Source organism: Acipenser ruthenus, chromosome 2 (genome assembly GCF_902713425.1).
Source record: "Acipenser ruthenus chromosome 2, fAciRut3.2 maternal haplotype, whole genome shotgun sequence".
Lineage (NCBI taxonomy): Eukaryota > Metazoa > Chordata > Actinopteri > Acipenseriformes > Acipenseridae > Acipenser > Acipenser ruthenus.
The window spans coordinates 5419226-5434476 of record NC_081190.1 but is presented as its reverse complement, the minus strand read 5'-3'; the positions used below and the strand labels follow the sequence as shown (position 1 = coordinate 5434476).

The 15251-nt window shown below is 37.9% G+C and overlaps 1 protein-coding gene across 8 annotated transcripts in view; it reads left to right on the top strand.

Moving 5' to 3' along the window:
* The first annotated feature begins 5673 nt into the window (after window positions 1-5673).
* LOC117404115 (myocyte-specific enhancer factor 2C) overlaps window positions 5674-15251 on the top strand; it is an 83575-nt gene continuing 73997 nt past the window's right edge. For 2 of the 8 annotated variants that reach the window (XM_058987194.1, XM_058987248.1), the window contains exon 1: window positions 5675-5877. The gene's annotated coding sequence lies outside the window, so the exon portion shown is untranslated. Of the gene's footprint in view, window positions 5878-15251 lie in introns of all 8 variants that reach the window. The other 6 variants (XM_058987240.1, XM_058987215.1, XM_058987207.1 and 3 more) reach the window with 6 other exon arrangements.

Genomic DNA, 15251 nt, shown 5'->3' with positions numbered 1-15251 from the left:
ACTTGCTCAATGTTTTTTACTAAATGTGGTACTTCTACTGAGGCATACAGCTCCATGATTGCTGAGCACTTTATTCCTCAAAGTGAAAGGATTTTTAGCCTACATTCAGACTTCCACCATCAGATGTGTATGCACCGTTCATACAACAAACTAGATTGCCTTCTGTTTTTATCTTTAACTTTATTAAACTATCAAGTACAAACATTTTCTGTCTGCTTATTTGCCTATACTAAGGCACTGTAGAACAAGGTTGCTGCTTTCGGCTTATTTAACAGCATTATTTAACAGCATCTGCGCAAAACAGCTTTCTCCCTTCCTACCTTCATTCACTATTTGTTTTATTGTGAACATTGATTGATGCAACCACTAACCTGCAGCAGCCAATGTCGTCTTCTTGGATGTTTTCCATTACACCAGCGGAAGAGGAATAGTCGGTACAGCTGGGGCCACTGCACCGGGGCCCACGCACTCCGAGGGCCCTAGAGGGGCCCAAACGTTTGCAGAAAAAAAAACTTAGCAGTGATAATATCCTTCACATTTATATTTGCAGATGTTACCTTTATATTTATGTCATTGTAGATACTAGTACCAGTACTGCTATTCGCTTAATTATGTTTTTTAAAAAATGGTTGAATTAAAATTAGCATTTTTTTTCTTCCCTCGTAACTGTCTTTGCATGGAGGATGGTATGAGGCACTGTTTTATGTTTCATTTTCATCTTTTTTTTCAAACTCTACTTGTACTTTAGCATAGTGGTCTCTCAATATTACAGAACAGTTTCCTACTGTCTTCATGGGAGGTTTGGGGGTACTGTTAAGCAGTCTTTTGCAGTTAAATTCTCTGCGCATGATTCATCCTGTAGTTTAGGAGGAAGCTGTTAACGTGTGCTGCTGGTTACCAAAATAAACGAAAGCAAATTAATGCCTGTATTTCTGATTGAAAAAAAAAAAAGATTTTCTGTGCGAGAAAAATTTCTGTGAATTTCTGCGGACTCCTGGAGGGACTGGTGATTAAACTTGTTAGCTTGTGATTAAAAAGACTGTAGTGTTGCAAAATGCAATTCAAGTAGTTGAGTAGAGAATCTTCTTATTACATGTAGTCGTAGACTGTTTCATACATACTAACATTCTGAGGATACAATATTGTTAAATACTGAACACTTGACTTGGCATGTTTTATGTTTATAAAAACATTACATAAAGGCTGGGGCCCACAATAAAGTCCTGCAGCAGGGCCCATCTTTCTCTTCCTCCACCACTGCATTCCACATGCTGAAGTATTATCCATTACATCTACGCGCTCTAGCATCTGGATTTAAGATACATTTAAACTGTCAGGTGTTCCACCTGGTTTCCAATGTTATAGACTTGATTTGATCAACCTATAACCCACCAGGATAAGCCACAGATGGATTTTCACAGCACTGGATTGCATTAACAACCCAACTGTGGTTATGAAAGGATTACCCTAAAAAATTATCCGTTATGATCAACTCAATTTTGATTTTTAATTTGTGATGGGGGTGGTTGATCACTGAAAAAACAAACAAAAAAATGTATTTAGGTACTCATCCATAACTATTAAACACTCAATACTGCTAAACTAAGAAACACTCAATTCATGTTCAAAGAAAAATGTTTCCGCTAGTCTTTTTCAATATCTTTAAAATACTAAGTGACTGTATTTAGTAAGCAAGGGGTAAAAATGGTAAAATGGCCTATAAATGCAATCCTAAAAAAGGAAAACATTTCAGGGTAGCACTTCTCTCCCACAATTCAATGCCACCATCACAGCTTCCAGGAGCAGCTAGTATTGTTTACAAGACTCCACTCTAATACCTACCAGACCAATCCTTCCCAGCTGGTCTTTTTACATGAGGGACTTGTTTGGGTCTTGTATCACTCAACAGTACATAATTTAATTTGCTACTCTTTAAGCTGAATGTCTCTGAGAGTGATTCCAGTGGCACAATACCTAACTGCTACAATGCTGTACCATTCTCTGCAAGTACTACTCTACGGTAAAGGTAAGTTTACTACTAGGCTTTAATATAATATAGACATATAACCTGTCAGGTTTTTTTTTTTAAAAAAAAAGATTATTATGTTGTTTCAAAGAATCACAAAAATGTATTTCCTAAATGAAAAAAAAAATGAAAAAAAATGGTAGAAATTGACAGGTACGTTTTCAATAGATCCACCTGGGAACTTAATCCCCCAAACAACGAGCTGCAGGTAATAAATCAGAAATAAAAGCTCTAAAAACACGTTCCTCTTCTCTAGATTAAAACCTGATGCCTGCGGCTGCCAAATCCCACATTCGCAATCTTCCCATCGTTCGGCTGTGCTCTCTGTTTTGGAGGGCCTTCCACCATCAAATTCCCTGGCACCTCTGCAATTAGTCGTACAGCAACTTCAGCACCACTTTTTTTTTTCTCATTCTGGGGAAGCGGCTCCTGTCAATAAGCATCAAATGCTGCTGTGCAATTTAAGAACACAATTAAAATTGCTTGCTCGTGCTCTTGGAGCTTTGAAATCCTGGGCATATCAGCTCTTCATTTCTTGATGGCTTCATTAAACTTTATAAGAGACCTAGTGGTTTGAGACACTTTAGAGACTCAATTAATAAATTAGAAAGGGGAATATGGTACAGGGACAATCAAGCCGGTCCATGTACTGAGAAAAGCTTTTGTGCACTTCTGTTATTCGACAAATGAATGCTAACTTACATTAATTGTAGCTACATTTCTCTGCCATGCACATCTATTCATTGCATAGGTCTAAAATGCACAGTTTTGAAAGAAAACCTTGTTCTAGCAAAGCTGTTTTTTTGTTTTGTTTCATGATATCTGGACTACACTAGGTTCAACAAACCTCTCTTTTTTATTGTACTTCCTGTCTCATTTCACCTGGAGATCTTCAACACAAAGACACAGAGGACCGTTGATATTGTTCCTAATCCTAATAAAGCTTTGGATCTCACTTCTTAAAGTAAGCAGCCTGTTTCCATCATCCAGGCACAGTTTATTAAATGTGCTGTTTGGCTGGATCATAAATGCTCTCATTAATTAATGCAATATTTCTGTGGAATCTGCTACAGATTGCTCCATATTTGAGCTTCTGAAAAGTGGACGTCCCTGTTATAATACATTTTATACCATATATGGTACGTGTAGTGAATGTGTGTATTTATTTTTTTATTATTTTGAAATAGATACAATTTTTGAAATGGTTGAATTACTCTATGTAACGCCCTTGAAAAATAATCTAAATTGGTTCATACAGGTTTGTAAATAATTAAACACGTTACCGGTGTGGTAAATCATAATAAATGTTTTATCAAATGATGTCAAGGCAAATATATGAGTCCAGAATGGGTGTCTTTTTTGCCATAAATCAATTGGTAAACTCCTACTCCTAGGTTTGTATCCTGTGTATTTGAAATGGGAAGGTTTCTATGTGCAGTTGTTGTTTCCTCTAGTTTTGAGGGGGCAGATGAATATGCCAACCACCAGCGCTGTGTGCGGGAGGAGTATTGGCTCAAAAATAATCCATGGCAGCAGTACCGATCTGTCCTTCAAAGAACCAGATGTATGGTCTAAAGTTTCACTAAAATATTATCTTTGGAGTGAAGTCCCCAATTAAAAAAATGTTATCAGATCATTGGACCCGCCTTAAAAACAAACACAACTTACTGAAATATAATTTTAGAACTGCTAATGAAGCATATTGCATTCGTAGTGGTTATTGTGCGAGATAATTCCTCTCTGACTTTTGGTCTGAACACACACAGACAGAGCAACCTTGTCCAAAGGAAACGGCCAACAGAGCAGCTGAACTCACGCCATGAAGTGTCAGGAAAGGGAAAGCCTGTTTTATTTGCCAAGACACTCCTCTGAAAGGTGAATACAAAGAAAAACTCAAGCCTTCGTTCATGGAAGGTGGCTTCCCCAACTCCTGTTTTAGAAACATGGCGGCAGTGATACTGTCTGGCTGATTACACAATGCAGACACTAAACACACTTTGTCGATGCACATACATCTAATTCTAACCTTAAATCACAATATTTGCTCTTCAGTGTGTGATTGTTGCTTTAGCATTTTGCACTGGACAAATCAACAATGTTATTATGATTACTAAGAAATGGCTGAGAAATGTTTTCTACTTGTATAATGGTAATCGGTTCTGGATATACACATTTCTCAAGTGCAACGCTATGTTTCAACTGGTACTTAATACCTTCTTGGGCAGTAACTCACCTAGTATAATTGTAGTAAGACCATTGCAGTGGAACTGACCTGCAGTGTGGGAATTTAGTACGTATTAGGAAGGAATAGCAGCAGTTAATTCAATAGGGTTTAAAATAGTTACAAATCTCAAATGTAAATACAGAAACAATCGGCAACAGAGCCCAAAGGGGAGCCAGTGATAATGTTTCTTGTACAATTAGGAGACAATACCATGGATTTTAAACCTTTGTTAGAACTCCTTTATTGGGTTGCAATTTGAACCATTGCAAGCTTTATGGTGAACACAATAAGGCATACCTGACTGAATTACTTAGAAAGCATGGCTATCTTAGCTCACAGTAAAACCTGGAATGGGTCCAACTGCAGAAAATATAATTTATTTCTTTGTAATGCTTCAAGATTCCTTCATATTGTTTGGTTACAGTAAATAGTATGGTGTAAAAGTAATTTACTAACTCCCATATGCTTTAGACATGGCTAAAACGTGTAAAGAATTACATCTGTATGTATGGAGAGCACATTGAACTTAATGGACTAATGATCTAGGGTGACCTGCCCAGCTTTAAGTGTCATTTTTCCAATGGAATCCTAGGGAGGTTTTAAATTACTAGCAGGTCAGATAACATTGACTTCCTCAGAAGGCTTCTTTCATGGTTACAGCCACTTGCTGTATTATACCTCTGTATTCTGTTTGTTTATTAGATTGCTTCCACTTAGTATGCCAAATTCCTTTAAGACTACATAATCTTTGTCTTATAATTTTAACATTTGCTAGTAAAGCCTAATCTTTTATCCTGTTTTGACCATTCAAGTGTAAGACTAGCCATCAATTATAATTTTGAATTGCATTACTAATTAAATGTGGAACGCACATATGAAAATAACAACCGAGTATTTTGGACAGAACTATAATTTATCAACAATTATGATTATGAACAATTATGAACAATTTTGGAGTGAGTTTACAAACATCCCTAGAACGTTTTTCTGTGTGTAAGAGGGGTATTGCATACTGTACATGGAGCTGTGTTTGCCTCATAAGAAAATGACTTCCTACTAAAACTTACTCACCTGGTTTCAAATTCATTAAATGAACAAAAACTCATTTTGATTTTGGAAACATTTTTCTTGGATAGAGGCATTTGGAAAGGAACTTTTTTTTTAAGCTTATGAAAGAAATGTATTTTCAAATGAAGTGAGTTTTGGATATGAGTAGGATATTAAAAAAAACAAAAAAAAACTTCCATTTGGAATGCTGCATGCTTTTGGGGGCAATAATCCTATGTTCTTGTGCCAGCGCTGACAAAGGTCTGACTGTTAGTGATACCTTTCAGAGCTAAATATACCCCAGAGTGACAACAGCAGGTGGATCAGAACCTGCCAGACACTTGTGTAAGGGGATCACGCTTCCTATAGGCCAACAACTAAGTGGGGAGAAAAACACTTCTGTCTTCATTGCGGAGAGAGATCCGAGCAAACCAACACCCAAATTGGGTTTTTTCTCCACAAAGCCAGCTGGTCTGGCTTTATTTCTGCAGGAATTTCTTTACCTGTCAATGTTTGAACAACCTGGCCCTCAGCAGGTGCTGCAGGGTGTAACTTCCTGGAGAAGCAAGTAACGGCGCTGGTAAGTTTTTGAATACGAGTCTCAAAAGTGTAAGAAGGGGTTTTCAATTTCTAAACTTGCTGTCAAGGAAGGGGTGAGTGAATGCAAGCGGTTTATATATATATATATATATATATGTTTTAGAAATTAGGGTTAAAATATTTTGTGTTTTTTTCCATATCGATTTTTTTTCTACACTTTACATATTATTATTATTATTATTATTATTATTATTATTATTATTATTATTATTATTATATTTTTATTTTTGCTTGCTTTCATTTTATTTTTTTGCTCTGTTGAGACAAATGATTAAGAACACCTGCCTGTGTAATGTGCACTGATCTGTTAGTAAAAACTGTATTACTTCAAAACGTTGTTTACTTTAAAAACAGCCTGCCCCTGAGGTATCTACCTAAGTGGCCACAGTAGACTTCCACTTTCATTTATATCTCACAACTTGCAGCTCAAGTATGACATTTCTGGCTGAACAGTCAAACAGAAGAAATGTGTCATATTAAAAAAGGAAACAGAAGGGAATGGAAATTAAAACAACAGCCCTAATATATCAAAAAAGAAAAGAAAAAAGTTTCAAATTATTTTCTTTTTATTTGGGATATCTAGCTGACACCTACCTAGCAGTATTCCTCACAATGAAGCTGAATTTGCTGTGCAGTTATTATTATTAGTATTATCATTAAAGAGATGTATTATAGTCAGAAGTGGCATTCCATACTGTAGTACACAGTTGTACTGGAGATACCTGGCTAAGTAAAGCTTGTAAGGTAGTGTGTGTGTGTTTTACCTGGAGAGAAGGTTCAATCAGAGATCACACTGATGACTCACATGATTACCCCCCCGTGAGGAACATTCTTTAGGTCTGTGAAAGATTTTAAATATAGACCACCAGAAGGCCTTTTTTAATCTCCATAAATGTTCTTTGATGAGTTCTATTATGTTCTAAAAATAGTTTAGGCTTGTTGGAATTTGAAATCACTAAAACAACTATCAAGAATAGTTAAATCCCACTTTACTAACTTAGCTTGGTTTAGGCTGTATAATCTATAATAATAATAATAATTAAAAAATAAATGTTTACAAACAGTAAATCTGTAAAACTTTTTTTTTTTTTAAATTTGTGGCATAGATTAAATCCTGGTCATTGTTAAACCCTGAAACAAAGAAAACCATACAGAGTACCCTAAACATGATGGCATGCTATATAATAAAACAAAGCGTTCCAAAAGGATTACACTCTGTTCATTGCAATGTCAAGTCTGAAGCAGCTGCAATATCATTAGATTACAAAAATTAAAAATGCATATCAGCAAATTCACTAACAAAATTCACACTTCAGATAGAAATTGACATTCTTATATATTCAGCAGCACTCAGTCTAGGAAGATCAAAAGGCAAAAAGCCCTAGAAATGGACAGCAATGAAAGAAAAAGACATTCTACCATTTCATTCCTTATTTATGGAAATAATGACCTGTGTACAGTACAGTGAAGTTCTGCTTCTGTTCTCTTTACACAACTGGCAATGCAAGTGAAAGACATTATAAATCAAAATAGAACTGCGGTAACTGTGTTATAAGGTACATTCTTATAAATCATGGAAAAAAACTGCAAAAACAAATATGTGTGTGTAAGAAGAAATATGAAGAAACTGTATTATGCTTTTATAGGTGCTAATGTATCAATGTAAACCAATTACAAAGAACCCCCTGTCGTTCCGGAATACCAAGAGTTCTTTAGAGAACCCAACTGAACTAAGAGTTCCAGAGAATGACCGGATATATCTGAAATCTGAAGGACACACGGAGCTCCCTTGACTCAAATCTACTTTGCCAGAAAGAAACCCCCCTGCTCTGGTATAATGCCGTTGTTCCTGGAAATGTTTTGTTTTCACAAAGACTGAATGGTGGCATGTTCTTAAACAGGGATTTTTAATTCTGCTTTCAAATCGCCCTGCCTATGAAGAGCAATGCAGATTCAAATGTAGTATTTCAGGTTAAAGCTGTCTATGTTACATAAAAGTGTGTTCCAGTAATATAGGGTATATACAACATATGGACGAAGTTATAATATATATTTTTTTTTAAGAAAAGCAAAATGAGCTATGATTTTATAATTACTAACAGCAACAATGTCATTTTCACAACACAGTCCAGGGTTTCATGAAAACTGTAGTAGGACTTCACCTTTCTCCAAATCCTTTCAACATCATTTTGTGGTAATTTGAGAACTAAAATAGTTCTTTAACATATATTTAAATTGGCCCAACAAAAGTAAAGTTGTTGACCTACAAAAAACTACTTATGTCTTACTTACTTTATAACATTAGATTTGGTCCTGCATGGTACTGTAGTTTGCCCATTTGTTACCCACATTTATGGTATCTGGTATATCAGTGGGCAGCAGTGTGGAGTAGTGGTTAGGGCTCTGGGCTCTTGACCGGAGGGTTGTGGGTTCAATCCCCAGTGGGGGACACTGCTGTTGTACCCTTGAGCAAGGTACTTTACCTAGATTGCTCCAGTAAAAACCCAACTGTATAAATGGGTAATTGTATGTAAAATAATGTGATATCTGTATAATGTGAAATAATGTATAATGTGATATCTTGTAACAATTGTAAGTCGCCCTGGATAAGGGCGTCTGCTAAGAAATAAATAATAATATCCAGGCGCCAGGCAAGATATACATGTTATTATTATTATTATTATTATTTATTTATTAGCAGGCGCCCTTACCCTTACAGTTGTGTACAAAATAAAATACATATCAAGAATTACAGTACAATTAAGACCAAGATACAAAATACAATGACTTCAGTCCTAATAAGAGCAAATACAAAACACAGTACGATTTAGTATTGGGGCAATTCATGAGCAGATCACAGTGTTAGAGTCAGGGTTAGATACGAGTGCAAGTGAAATACAAAATACTTCAGATTGGATTAAGTGCAGGATTAAACACAGTACAATAGGGAGCAAGTTAAAGTGCATTAAAGGCAGAGTGCTATATTGTCCAGAAGGGAAGAGTTGAGTTTTACAGGTTTTGTCTGAAGAGTTGTGTCTTGAGGAGGCGCTGGAAGGTGGTCAGGGACTGGGCAGTCCTGACATCCGTAGGAAGGTCATTCCACCACTGCGGGGCAAGGGTGGAGAAGGAGCGGGATCTGGAGGCAGGGGAGCGTAGAGGAGGTACAGCCAGTCTTCTACTGCAGGTGGAGCGGAGAGGTCGGGTGGGGGCGTAGGGAGAGATGAGGGTCTGGAGGTAGTTGGGTGCAGTCTGGTCAAGGCATCGGTAGGCGAGTTCAAGAGTCTTGAACTGGGTGCGAGCGGTGATCTGGAGCCAGTGGAGTGAGCAGAGCAGTGGAGTAGCATGGGAGAAGCGAGGCAGAGAGAACACCAGGCGAGCAGTGGAGTTCTGGATGAGCTGGAGCGGACGGGTGGTGGACGCAGGGAGACCGGCCAAGAGGGATTGCAGTAGTCTAGGCGGGAGAGTACCAGGACCTGGACGAGGAGTTGCGTGGAGTAGTTGGTGAGGAAGGGTCGGATTCTTTGTATGTTGCTCAGGAAGAATCAGCAGGTGCATGCTAGAGTGGAGATGTGCTGGGAGTAGGAGAGGCAGGATTCCAGGGTTACTCCGAGGTTCTTGGCTGAGGAGGAGGGAGAGAGCGTGGTAGATTCCAGAGGAATGGAGATAGAGAGATCATAGGAGGGGGAAGATGGCGAGGGGAAGAAAAGGAGGTCAGATTTAGAGAGGTTGAGTTTGAGGTGATGCGAGTGCATCCAGGAGGAAATAGCAGACAGACAGGTAGAGATACGGGAGGAGATGGTGGAGTCAGAGGTGGGGAAAGAGAGGAAAATCTGAGCATCATCAGCATAGAAATGGTATGAGAAACCATAGAATGCAATGAGGGGGCCCAGGGAGCAGGTGTAGAGAGAGAACAGGAGAGGACCCAAGAGAGGGTGAGGTGTGGAGGTTGAGCCATGCCAGGTTACCTGGTAAGTGCGGTTGGAGAGGTAGGAGGAGAACCAGGCCAGAGCAGTGGCAGAGATTCCCAGGTCAGCGAGAGAGGATAGTAGAATAGAGTGATCGACAGTGTCAAAGGCAGCAGAGAGGTCTAGGAGAATTAGGACAGAGGAGAGAGAGTTTAGCGAATTAATGACAGACAGGAGAGCAGTTTCAGTGGAGTGAGCAGAGCGGAAACCAGATTGGAGAGGGTCGAGCAGAGAGTGGTTAGACAGGAAAGCAGAGAGCTGGCGATGTACTGCCCGCTCAAGGGTTTTAAAGAGGAGGGGTAAGAGGGAGACAGGACTGGAGGGAGGTGGGGTCGAGGGTAGGTTTTTTGAGGAGGGGGGTTATAGAGGCTTATTTGAAGGCAGAGGGAAAGAGGCCAGAAAGGAGAGAGGTGTTGAGAAGGGAGGAGATGAAGGGGAGTAGAGCAGGAGCAGCAGCTTGAAAGAGGTGAGTGGGGAGGGGGTCCAGGGCGCACGTGGTGGGTTTGGTCTCAGTGTAACTTTCAGGAAGCATTGGTTGGCACCTGAAATACCAGAGACGAATCTGTAATGCTGGTAGCTCAACGTAATTAGCTCCATAAAACATTGCTAAAACAATGAGTGTATTTACTTGGCAAATACTTACTCTAACACCCTACCACTAATGATATGTGGGTTATCTTTTACAATATTGCAGGCAAATCAATCAATAAATCAATCAATCTTTATTTTATATAGTGCCTTTCATAGTGGACCAACATCTCAAAGTTCTTTACACGATACAGTAATAAAACAATTCATAGCACATTAAATACAATGAAAAACAAAGCATAATACATTAAATACAAGACTAAGATGTGAAAATTCTAAAACATTGTGGATGCGTATGTCATATAGAATCATGAGAATAAGATACAGTGAAAAATCAGAAGTAGCACAGACACAACAGCTAATATAAGATATCAGGCTTAAAGAGCATGGAAAGCAAGAGAGAACAAATGGGTCTTGAGAGTTGATTTAAAAACGAGCAACAGTGGGAGCATCACGCACCAGAACTGGGAGAGAGTTCCAGAGAGTCAGAGCCATGAAGCTAACCGAGCGTTCTCCAAGTGTGGTGCACTTTTCCTTGGGGATAACAAGCAGGCCAGAGTCAGAGGGAATAACAATACAAGGCTTGAACTCAGTTATTTAAGAATGTTCTTTCAAACTGTGGTAATCATGAGGTCAACAACAGTCTAGAACAGTTTCAGAAACATAAAACTGTGTATTGTTTTAATAACCCATGCGTTAAAGTTTTGTGATTAGGACCCATGATAAGAAAAAGTGTAGTGTGTCTAATTAATAAGAAACTGCAATATTATAAGTTATAACTTACAGGGTAATGTATTGGATAATGTCATAGGGGGTGAGACCGGAGTTTGTTGTGAGCTGGAAGTGGTTTTCGAGAGGATAGACTGATAAAGATGAGAAAGTATAGGGTCTGGATTATTTTTTTGTTTTTAACAGGTTCATTGTGCAGGTGAGGGGACTACATATTATATATTCTCTAGCATAATATATCTGGAAAATAACAATTATAAAAAGCAGTTGTCTTTAAAGACTATGCAATGATTTTATCTTATATTATTTACATAAAAATACATTAAAAAAAACATACATTTACAATTATTTATTTAACTGGTACAAGATTAAAGAAAGAACGTCTTTTTGAGTGTTGTGGGGGAAAAAAAAAACATTTACCACAGACCACATAAAGACACACCACCATATTTTATTTTCATATCTCTGAGCAATTTTGAGCAAATTGGAATTTCTGTAACGAGGTCAGTACAAAATGACAAAACGTGCACCATTCATTTCTTCCCCACAGAAACAGTGAATTTGTTCAAGTTTTTTTTTTTCAGGGAGGCAGAAATAAATCGTGCACAGCCTAGATGCAGCCCAGTGGTCATTTTTATATGGCCTCATTAAGCAAGCACTAACTGCTGACTGAAAAGACTGCAATAACATATGATAATTAACAGATACAAAATCAAATATTAATATGCAGATTCGGAAGGTATAAAGCATTCCTTTTAAATGAACATGATTTGTTTTGAGGAAAAAGTCCGTCCTTAAGATAATCCAGGTCATCACAGGCGCTCTTAAAGTGGCAGTCCCACTGAGATTGTATTTATCTGAATTCTGCTCCCGTGGTTATCGCTGCACTTTTTTCAATCTTGGTACAATCCTCGCGTTTCCAGTTTGTGTAAAGATATCAGTCATGGTTCGCTGGCATGAATAATGATAGATAAATCTTGGCACTGGCTTTCCTGTGCAGTCTTTCTGGTTTCTATGTAACTTGAGAGCTCAAAGACACACCACGTCGAGCATCTGCAGTATAACACTCAGAACACACAAACAGCAATAACGAGGGACGACAGGTTTCACATACATTTATTTGTGAATACACCCAAATAGGTTGTAAACGTATACATTAACTGTAAAAATACCAAACAAATGGATTCTTTAAAATGTTTGGAACAATTTTCCACTACAGCATTGCAAAGTGGACAGCTGGCTTTATAATCATTGCATACAATGGTAGCTATTTCTGTTCTGGCTGCTTGCTAAAATGTTCATACAGTGTAAGCCTGTATGACGACAATGGAAATGTGCAGTCTTCCAAGCAATCAAGGGCACCTAGTCATTAACACCTGTGACTGCACATCCCATCCCCTGCTGCAAAGAAAAGGTGCAAAAGCGAACACGTAACTCCAAATGAACCCTTTCAAACTAAGGTATGCTAAAAACAAATTACTTATTATCATATAGCAATGACTTCAGTACTGAGAACAAGATTTCAGCAAGTGCACTGCGCAAATACTCTGACATGGTGATAACCAAACTGTGAAAATATTTCAGATGTGCAAAAACAGTTATTATTATTATTATTATTATTATTATTATTATTATTATTATTATTATTATTATTATTATTATTATTATTATTATCCAGGGCGACTTAAAGTTGTTACAAAATATCACAGTCTGTCCTGACTCAGCCACTGATTCACTGTGTGACCCTGAGCAAGTCACTTAACCACCTTGTGCTCTGTCTTTCGGGTGAGACATTGCTGTAAGTGACTCTGCAGCTGATGCATAGTTCACACACGCTAGTCTCTGTAAGTCGCCTTGGATAAAGGTGTCTGCTAAATAAACTAATAATAATAATCACAGTACAAAGTATCACATTACAAAATATCACATTATATATTATCACATTACAGAATATCACATTACAGATAACAGCAGTTAGAAAGTACAGTAAAATCAGTAGAAAATAAGATCAATTTCAAATAATTACGTTAAAGAGAAGTTTGACTAAGAGCAGTTAAACTTAAAAAAAATAAAAATGAATAAAAATGTTTGCTTATACGAGTAAAGTCCATTAAGAGCACCTAGTAAGTACAACAGATGGATAAGAATGAGCTCCAGTAAGAGCAATTACAAAAACCGTGAATATGGATACCTATAAGAGTAAAATCAAGTACAAGATACAGGAAATAGTTAGAATTAAGAGCAGTAGCAGTATGGAGCAGTGCAGTGCAAGTACAAGCTGATGCAACTACTGGTATAATTGGGTGCCATATAGTCCAGCATGGTCGAGAGCTGTGAGGTTTACAGGTGCTGTCTGAACAGGTGTGTCTTGAGGAGGCACCGGAAGGTGGTCAGGGACTGAGCAGTCCTGATATTCGTGGGTAGGCCGTTCCACCACTGTGGGGCGAGGGTGGAGAAGGAGCGGGCTCTGGAAGCCAATTGGTCTATATTTAATTTAATTTGAATTAACTTACTTCAATGATCTGCCTACAGTTAGACCATGCGACCTACAAAAAAAGGTGCAGTAGTTATTACAAAAAAAATATCCTTAATTTACAAAAAAGAACCAAAAGATTTACAGCAAAATAAGTGGGGGGCAATAATAATGTTAAGGCAGACTAAAGTGACGATTTTTTTCTATGAATTTACTTTAACATCCAGTGAAGTTCATTAATAGCTCATTAAAGCTTTCTTTTCTGCTCAGTCCTAAGGCAGTTCCTGTGTTTCAGGTACATAGCTTATATGGAAAGTGACAAGTGGAATCAGAGGGGTGCAGCTCTGCTGTGCTCCTTAATGCCAACTGACAGCGACTGCCACAGTGCAAGCGTGTAAGCATTGGTTTGCTAAAGGGAGTGACATCAGTCTACATCAGGGTGTGCTATCCATAAGGCTTCATTGTAATATGCACTGTTGTTTAACCTGTGCTGTTTTTTTTTCTGTTTGTACAATCATTATTTCATCATTAGTACCATTCATAACATTCTATTGTTTTTGAAAAATCCAGTCACGCTATGCAAAAGCTTCATAGTCAAATATAAAGAAACTACAGTATTGGATTTTTTTTCAGTAAGCTGTAGCATTCTGTTATGTGTTTAACAAGGTAGATATAGTATTTATTTTTGCAGACAGTAGTGAATGTGACAGTCATGTCGGGTAACGCAGAAAACACAATACAAACCCTGGCAAGTTTTCAATCGCTTTTAGACAATGCAACTGTGGAAACTGTAGATGTATGGTAAACAAAGGAGAGAACGTTATGGTCCTTGGGCTTCATCTATAATGCATATAATGTATAATGTGCAGTACTGTTTACCTTACAAAACATGTACATTAGCATGCACCTATTCTCTGAAGGGATGATACTGCACGCTTTAAACCAATGACGTAGATGAGAGGGTAGGAAACACTTTTCAATACGGAGAGTGGTGAGGGTATGGATTGGGTTAACTAGATATATTGCTGAAACTGCATCTTTGGGATTTAGATAGAAAGATGTGCATAAATAAATGGAAGAAAAACAAAACAATATAAGAAAAAATAATCTTACCCTGATGGTTGACCTTGTCTGTATGGTAAATGACCTCATCTATTGTATGGGTCTGTCTCTTACCTTCCCCATTGCTGAAGTAGATGAATGTGCATACCGGTATGTCAACAAGTTAGAAGTATGCAAAATCAAGTTACCACAATACAAGTACAACTTCCCTTCATGCACCCCCCCCCCCCCCCCTTTTCTTTGTATTTAGGCCCCTTCAAGTTTATCATCATCAGGCTGTTCTTCATGTTCTAAAGTCACTGGATGGACTACATTGATGCCACGCTGTAAATATGTTGATGTTCATATTTCCATAAATGTTAACACATTTCTGAATTTCATAATGCATTTTCAAACAGCCTAAAACTGGTAACAATTTTTGAAATCAGTTAAAAAAATACGTGTCGCCCACCCTCCTCTGAAGACTGTTGTCTTAGATACTTCTCACTTCACAGGGCAGCAGGTTCCAGAAATTACTACAGTGATACCCTGGAGAAT